This window comes from Pleurodeles waltl, chromosome 5 (assembly GCF_031143425.1).
Source record: "Pleurodeles waltl isolate 20211129_DDA chromosome 5, aPleWal1.hap1.20221129, whole genome shotgun sequence".
Lineage (NCBI taxonomy): Eukaryota > Metazoa > Chordata > Amphibia > Caudata > Salamandridae > Pleurodeles > Pleurodeles waltl.
In genome coordinates this window covers 1,485,550,286-1,485,559,317 of record NC_090444.1, presented here as the reverse complement: position 1 = coordinate 1,485,559,317, position 9,032 = coordinate 1,485,550,286, and positions in this window count along the sequence as shown.

Here is a 9,032-nt window from a genome sequence, read left to right as displayed (position 1 = left end):
TAAGTAAAGTTTATTAAGTTAATTTTAGGAAGCGTTGTGGAGTGAAAGAAGATGTAATGTTGAGGATTGAGAAAAGTATGTTGAGATGGTTTGGACTTATAGAGAGGATGAACAAAAGGAGATAGACGAAACAAGTATACAAGACGAGTGTGAATGGGAGAGTTGGAAGGGGTCGACCTCAGTGAACGAACCTCAATCAGATTGAGGACGTTTTTAGCAAAGGTCAGCTTAGAAGTACCCTAATTAAGTTAATAACAATGTACCTACCTATATAGTTTAAGTTTAAAAAATTTGGCTCTCAAAAGAAATTTAAATCGTTGTACTGTTGATATTTGGCTCTGTTGACTAATGAGTTTGCCGACCACTGGCCTATACCATCTGAAATCATAGCATAACAACGCGTATGGTAACACAAACCATATAATTTGTGAGACCACAGTACATCGTAGAGTGGCGAGTTATAAATAATGTAGTGTGGCTACAGAGTACAAGCATTCCTGGTGCTTGGGCTTTTGCTCACAGGCTGTGGAGTGCGGCAGCCCGTGTTAGTTGGTCCTACAAAAACATGTGCTCATATTTTGTTGGATTTGTAATGCTTTGTTGGCAGTGACAACATTGAGAACTACACTTTATATGTCCTAAATTAATGTTTATTGACCATCACCAGGTTTACAGTGGGTCATTACTTGTTCTAATGAATGTCATTGTAAGGTGGTACCATTCTGAGCAATTTTAAAGGCACTAAATTGGTTTGTTATGATATGTCTCTGCTTTCATGATAACTGTACCTTCTTATATTTTCTAATTTATGTAGGGGGTCATAGTCTTAGGGTTCCGGGCTTGCTAGCATTATGGACTGTTTGGAGGAAATCACCATATGTATTTACACCTGCCTACTTGTATATATTTTTTAAAGGAATATGCAGTATTAAGTAGTGTGCATAATAAAGAACTTTTGCTTTTTATAAGTAAAAGCACAGGCTGGAAAATGGTTTATTGAGTGTTTGTTGCAAATGTCTGCAGATTGGGATGTAAGTCCATGCTACCGCCCTTGAGTAAGCCCTGGACTGCTCTGCCTCACTACCCTGAAAGAGTCCAGTGCTGCTTGGTTCTCAGTAGACAAAAGGTTTCGGACTTATTGTATTCGCATAACCCACTTTATTACATTACCCACCACACATGGCTTGCAGTCAGGCATTGAGCTGAGTGCCCAATGGCTGACCGATTCCCCACAGACACCTTTCACCTCACTTATTATTTCACTGTACTGCAGTGCTCCTCTCAAATAACACGGGAGAGCTATGCTGGGACCTGAGAAAATCCCACGGTACCTCATGGGAGGCCTCCTAAAACCCACAGCATTTTTTTTATTTGGCCCCAGGTATTCCTGTAGGGCACATCTAACCTGCCCCTTACGGCTTAATGTTTTTTCTTTACTATAGGACATGGGGACCGAGTCCTCATGTCCAGTAATGGTGGCCTCATTTCTATTGAGAATATTGCCAGCCAATCCAATTCCTTGGTACCAGTGGACCGACTTGTGGCCGATGTTAAAAAAAAAAAAAAAAAAAAGCTCTCTTGGCTCATCAGAATTCTTTATTTTATGAATTTGCAGTACAGCAGCACTTCTGCTGGAGTCTCATTGGACCAAACATCCATATATAACTAACATTTGAACCTTAATTTCTCAAAATCAGCTGAACAGATTGAAACCAAATCACAAAAGCGCCCAATCTGTTCAGTTTTTTCCCCCTAAAACACCTCTTAAAATTTATATCAGTAAAACAATAAAACACTCTTTTTATGGAATAAAAAAAAAACCCAAAATAAATAAATATATATATATTGTCCCTGTTTTGGCATGTACTAGCGCACTTAATTCAGCGGTGGTGCTGGTGACGGCAGGACACTCCGTAATTTATCAACAACATTCATGAAATACTTCACGAACGACCGCACTCCGGGATCTCTTATTTCACAAAATTCATTTATTCAGGCTCCGTTAACTTCGTTTACAGCTCAACAATCACCTGCCCTACGCGTTTCGGTCTGATCAAGGTCTCTCAGACCGAAACGCGTAGGGCAGGTGATTGTTGAGCTGTAAACGAAGTTAACGGAGCCTGAATAAATGAATTTTGTGAAATAAGCGATCCCGGAGTGCGGTCGTTCGTGAAATATTTCATGAATGTTGTTGATATATATATATATATATATATATATATATATATATATTTTTTTTTTTATCGCTTATACCCTTCCAGACAGCTTTATAAATGGTTTCCTCTGCCTTTGTGCACGTATCCATGCCATTCATAACAGTGAAAAAGGCATTTTATCTAAGCAGTGCTTGCCAATGTCCCTCTATGCTATTGTGATGCCCATGCCGACTAACGAATGCTCACTTCTTGTTTCACCAACCTGAATCTTGGAAAGGGATTGTATGCCTTTTACCTAAGGTCTCTATGGAAGAAGGATCCATCTCCCCACCACACTAAGGACAACACGGATCTGAAAACTTTCTCGCCCACCACTGCCTCTTGGGTATAAGGTAAGTAAGTAGTGTTGAGGTAATTAAGTTGCATGAGCCACAACTTGGGAGAAGACTGCAATTTCTCTGGATGTTATTCTGGCCTCCCTCCAAATGCTCTCATCTTGGAAATCTGTCCAGGCTTCCCATTTCTCCCAGAGTGCTACAGTAGATTTACTACCCTTTTCTATTGCCCCAAGAGACACTTTTGCCTGTAAAGAGTTGTACTCCAGGGGGACAGCGAGTGCCACCTTGTGGCTGGACAGCATATGCCGTAGTTGTAAATATTCATATAATTGTGACTTATGTAAGTCAAGCTCTCCCTGTAATTCAGTGAAAGATTTCAATTGCGCTCTTGACTGGACATCTCAATCTAGATATCCCTATCATGTGCCACCTGCCAAATTATGAAAGCTGAGCACTGTTTCTTTGCCAGGTTCCACACCACAAAGGTGTCTCCAGGGTGGGTTTACCATAGCTCTTAATCTATCAAAGATAACTACTCCAGCTCTGTCAGACTACCCTTGTCATCTCAGGCAGGGATTGTGGAACTGGGTTCCCATAATATAGTCACAGCCATTCTCATGGCCTGTTAGTTGAAGCTCCGGTCTGGACTGGGAGTCCCCATTTAAACTTTACAGAAGGTCACTGAGTGCAAGCATCTGCGAGGCCCAATACTATAGGCGAAAATCTGTCATGTCACCTTTCATAGGTGGACTGGACATACTTGTAAAATGCGATCCGTGGGATCTGGTTCTTCCATATGAAGGAGCAGAGAGTTGCCCTCGTCTCATCGAAACATGATTGAGGAATCTCAAAAAGGAAGGTTTAGAGTTTGAAGAGAAGCTGGGGAAGCACTTGCATTCGTCAGGGTGTACTAGGGTATTAACAACTTCAACTAGGCTCTCAGCCAGGATATTTGCTAAGATGTTTTACCTAATCAGGATGTTCAATTGTTATGTACTCCAGATGTTCAATGGGGGGGGGGGGATTCTGTCATTTGGTCATGTCATTTCTCAGTTTGGCAGTGAGTGGGGAGTTTGATACCCCACGCTAATTGTGGATCTGTGGTAATATATTTTCTCTGATATTTGAAACTTTGTGACTGAACTTTCAATTGGGGCTGCCTTGGTACCACAATGAATTGCTCTTTCACATTTACCACCTAAGATATCCCAATTTACTCTCAACTCTGATGCTTCCCCATACAACTATTGTATTTGCAACAATCAGGGCATGCTGACTGGTGAGGTACCCATGAACAGTATTACATCATCCCCACATATTGCAATGCAGTCCTTATGCACTTCATCACATCAGAGCCCCTCTACTTGTGTGACATAGCATCTCAATGTTGCCAAGAACTCCATTGTCAGAGTGAAGAGGAGAGGAGGGGCGAAAGGGGACACCCCTGTCTCGTACCCTGCTCAGTCAGAAAGGGAGTGAGAGTGCCCAAATAACTCTTACTTGGGCTGGGGTGGAAGCAAAGGATTTGGACATATGATTTGAAGTGGCACTCTAACAACTGGAGAAGAAGCTCGTGTGTCAAAGACCTTCTAAAAATCTAATGGAAGAAGCATGCCTGAGTCCCTCACCTGGGAGGCATATGCCCGATCATGCTGGACTATTCAATTATTATGGATTGTGCTATGGCCAGGAACAAACCTGCAATGGTCAGGGTATACTAAGGTATTAATAACTTTGTATGGGCTCCGGGCAACAATATTTGCTAAAATTTGAAATTTTATGGTAATTAAGGATATCAGGCGATAAGACACGTAGGCCCTCATTATGACATTGGCGGTAAATCCCACTTACCTCCATGCCGACTGCCGCCAACATAACGCCGCCGCGGATAACCACCAATCATATTATGACACACACATACCAATCCGTCACTTTACAGCCACACACACAAGTCTGCCAGCCCAAAGATCAGTGATAAACTGGCGGTAGCAAAACCCACACTGTTACGGCAACAGAACAACGCTCATCACATTATGACCCACGAATCACCGCGGCGGACATTCAATGGCGGTAAACCATTGGCGGTACATGCCGCCGCACTCAAAATACACTCACACATACAAAACTACACCCCAATGGTCAATTCAAACTACACACACATGACACCACACCCACACACCCACACCACTATAAAACACACACCCCACAGTACCCACAATCCTTTACAACTACAAAGCATTGCCACCAGAGATACAGCAACCCACACAACCAGAGCCACATAACACCATCACCTATACACCACCCACGCACCTTACATCACTCACCCCAACACATCACCCCACACACCCTCACACACACCACTCACACTACACCCATGGAACCACAACGACACCCCAGGTTCTCATAGGAGGAGCTAAGGGTCATGGTGGAGGAAATCATCCCGGTAGAGCCACAGCTATTTGGATCACAGGTGCAGCAGACATCCATTGCTAGGAAGATGGAGTTATGGCGGAGAATCGGGGACAGAGTCAACGCCGCAGGACATCACCCCAGAACAAGGGATGACATCAGGAAGACGTGAAACAACCTACAGGGGAAGGTGCGTTCCATGGCAGCAAGACACCAACTCGCAGTACAGAGGACTGGCAGTGGACCCCCACCTCCTCCCCCACAACTTATAACATGGGAGGAGCAAGTCTTGGCAATCATGCATCCTGAGGGCCTGGCAAGAGTAGGAGGAGGAGTGGACTGTGGTAAGTCAAATCTCTATTACTATCAACCCCCCCTACTTGCATGCCATCACAACCCCCCACCCTTACCCTCACTCCCATCACTCCACCACCTCCCACATACCCCACCATCACAACCCACTCATCCCAATACTAAGCCCTGCATGCAACACCAATGCATGGACACCCCTCACAGACGTGTATGGACACCTATCACCACTGCATGCACACTGGAGAGAATTACCTAGCCCATCAAATAACTCACACAAGGTAAATCTGCCAGGGTAATAACAACCATAGATGGCAACACACCCATGCAAAATATGTCACATGCAGAAACAATAACACTGCAATTACACCCTCACAGGTATCCCAGCCAATGTCACCGGAGAAGAGGTGCCAGCAACATCCAGTCCCCTCCCACAGAAGAGGCCCACAGTGATGACAGCAGCTCTGCTCGCCTGGATCTGGATGACCAACCTGGCCCATCAGGGATCTCCGGACAGTAGGTTACCCAGGCACAGTCTCACACCACCACAGAGCCTCCCCCTCAGGAAACACCACTACAACACCCACCCAGCGGGCCAATACCTCTGTCCCCAGGACACGTCAATCAGCAGTGCGTCCACCACTACAGGGACCCCAGGCCACCCCACAAACACAGGATGATCTGGGACCTGGGGTCAGTGGCGTAGGCACACGGTTCAGGGGACAGTGCCACAGGACAATAGGGAAGCTGGGAGGACTGCTGTGCGACAGGGGAGGACAGGCCCAGGGAACCGATCTAGGCAGAAGCCAGAGACTATTGCCAAGACCCCCGCCAGGAAATAAGACTCTCCTGATTGTCACCCTTGTGTCTCACTCTGTCACCCGGTCCACCTTGAACTGCCACTGGTTGCCATCCTATGCCCCCTTGGACAATGCACCTGTGATACAAATAGAGTGGACTCTATCCTGGACTTTCCTCCATCATTACCCCAGCCCACTGCACTTCCCGCTCTACTTCTTAGCACCTAAATAAACACCCTTTGAAAAAAATACAAGTATAGAGTTTGTCAAATGATTTAAGTATATATTCGTTATCAAGGTTTAAACATTGCAATTCAACTGTACAGTAATGTATACATAGGAAAGACCGGTAGTTGGCTTCAGTGAACACACCAGGAGCAATAGTGGGGTACCAATATCTGCAAATAGAGATGCCAAAGGGTACAGTGAGTGGCCATAGAAGTTGGAAAAACAGCCTGCCATTGACAATTAAATGTAAAGTTACACTGTCTTACCTGCGTGTCATTGGAAGTATTGACCAATAATTTCACTTCTGTTGTCCTCATCCTCATCCTCATCCTCTGCCTCTTCATCTTCACTGTCCATAGGGTCCGCTGCTGTCACATGGCCATCACCAGCCTCCTCCTGCTGCAGAAAAGGCACCTAGCGACGCAAGGCAAGGTTGTGCAACATACAGCATGCCACGATGATCTGGCAGACCTTCTTGGGTGAGTAGCACAGGGATCCATCTGTTAGATGGAGGCAACAAAACCTGGCCTTCAGGAGGCCAAAGGTCCTCTCTATAATTCTTCTTGTTTGCCCATTTGCCTCATTGTAACATTCCTTTGCCCTTGTCCTGGGATTCCTCATAGGGGTCAGTAGCCATGAGAGGTTGGGGTAACCAGAGTCACCTGAAAATATTGAGGGACAACTGTTAGCCACACACTAACCCTTAGGGCCCACACCATACCCATACACCAACATATACTGGGTGGGAACCAGGGCTCACCTATTAGCCACACCTCTGCCTCTTGAGTTGAGCCATCACATTTGGGATGCTGCTATTCCTCAAGATAAAGGCATCATGCACGGACCCAGGATACTTTGCATTGACATGGGAGATGTACTGGTCCGCCAGGCACACCATCTGCACATTCATGGAGTATAAGCTCTTTCGATTTCTGAACACCTGTTCATTTCGCCAGGGGGGGACAAATGCAATATGTGTTCCATCAATAGCCTGAATAATGTTGGGGGTATGTCCCATTGCATAGAAATCAGCTTTCACTGTGGCCAAATCCTCCACCTGGGGGAAAACGATGTAGCTGCACATGTGTTTAATCAGCGCAGACAACACTCTGGTCAGCAGTATTGAGAACATTGGCTGAGACATTCCTGTTGCCAAGCCCACTGTCACTTGAAAAGAACCAGTTGCCAGGAAATGGAGCACTGATAGCACTTACACAAGAGGGGGGATCCCTGTGGGGTGACGGATAGCAGAGATTAGGTCAGGTCTCAATTGGGTACACAGCTCCGTGATTGTGGTCGTGTCAAATCTATAGGTGAGGATAATGTGCCTGTCCTCCACTGTTGCCAAGTCCACCAGGGGTCTGTACATGAGGGGATGTCTCCATCTCCTATTCATCCACAGCGGTTGCAAACTATGGGGTAAAATAATGAGCAGCTGGTCATTATCTCTTAATTCCAACCACTACAGTTCAATGCATGCTGTGATTGTAACAGTATTTTGTTGGAGATGGCCAAATGGTACATTTGTGTACTGTGACGCAGTTAGGATCCATGGCCTGCCCCTTCCCCCCGCTGAAATGGCTTCCGTCTGAAGGGACAGGTGGAAATGAGTAATTCCGCTGACGTTGTGCGCCGTTGCGGGAGGCGGTCGAAAACCGCAGTGCAACTCCTCATTGGTTAACATTGGACCCTATGGGGTACAGTGGCCAATGGTGATGTACGCCGGCGGTGACAGTATGCACCGCTGCGGACGTCACCGCCATTTTCTAATTCCTCACTTAGTACCTAACCTTCAATAGGAGAGGACCTACACTGCATGTGCTGCTGTGACCTGTGTCTGGAACTGACCATGGCTTGTGTGACTGGGGAAAGGGCCCTTGCTTTCACCTCGGCGGAGTTGGAGCGACTGGTGAATAGGGTCCTCCCCCAGTACCGAATGTTGTATGGGCTCCAGAACAACAGGTGAGTATATCGTGAGTATGAATGCATGGTGCATGAATGCATGGAGTGCTGTGTGTGAAGGCCTCATGTAGGGGGTGGGTGGTGGATGGGCCCTGGGCACCGTGCAGCATGTATGTTCGGCAATGTCTGTGCTAATGGGGATGGGAAGGGGCATGGTGGGCTATGAGTGTAACAGGCAGGACGGTCGGACTAATATCTTTCCCTGTGTCTATTTCCCTGCAGGTCAGCGCCCATCAAAATAAGTGTATATGGTGTGCCATCGCCAAGAACGTGTGGACCCTTGGGGTCTACGGTAGGTGGAGCACCCACTGTCATAAATGGTGGGAGGATCTGAGACACTGGCCACGGAAGATGGCAGAGAGCCAGCTGGGGATGGCCTCCCAACGAGGAATGGGTGCCCGTCGAACCCTGAACCCCCCGATGGCCTGCATACTGGGGGTGGCCTATCCGGAGCTAAATGGGTGCTTGGGGGCATCACAGCAGCCACAAGGGGGTGAGTACAGTGCCCCAATATACAACTTGTGCCTGGTGGGGTGGTATCCGGGTGGGGGCCCTGTGAGTGCCCCTAGGCCAGGGCTGGCATTGCAGGGTAGGTCCCATGTTGGGCAGGGTTCTGATGTGAAAGTACTCCAACCAAGATAGTAGGCATCCACTACTGGGCAGGGGTCTGTGGGTCTCCAGTATGCTGCAATTGGCATTAGGTGTCCCTATCCATGGCCTGGTGACTAGCATTGTGACTGGTAGTGCATTACCTAGTGCGTAGGGCTGTTCCCTGGGTGTGAGTGTGTAATGGACGCCAACGGTGGAGTTGTTGGCGCCATTGACCAAGT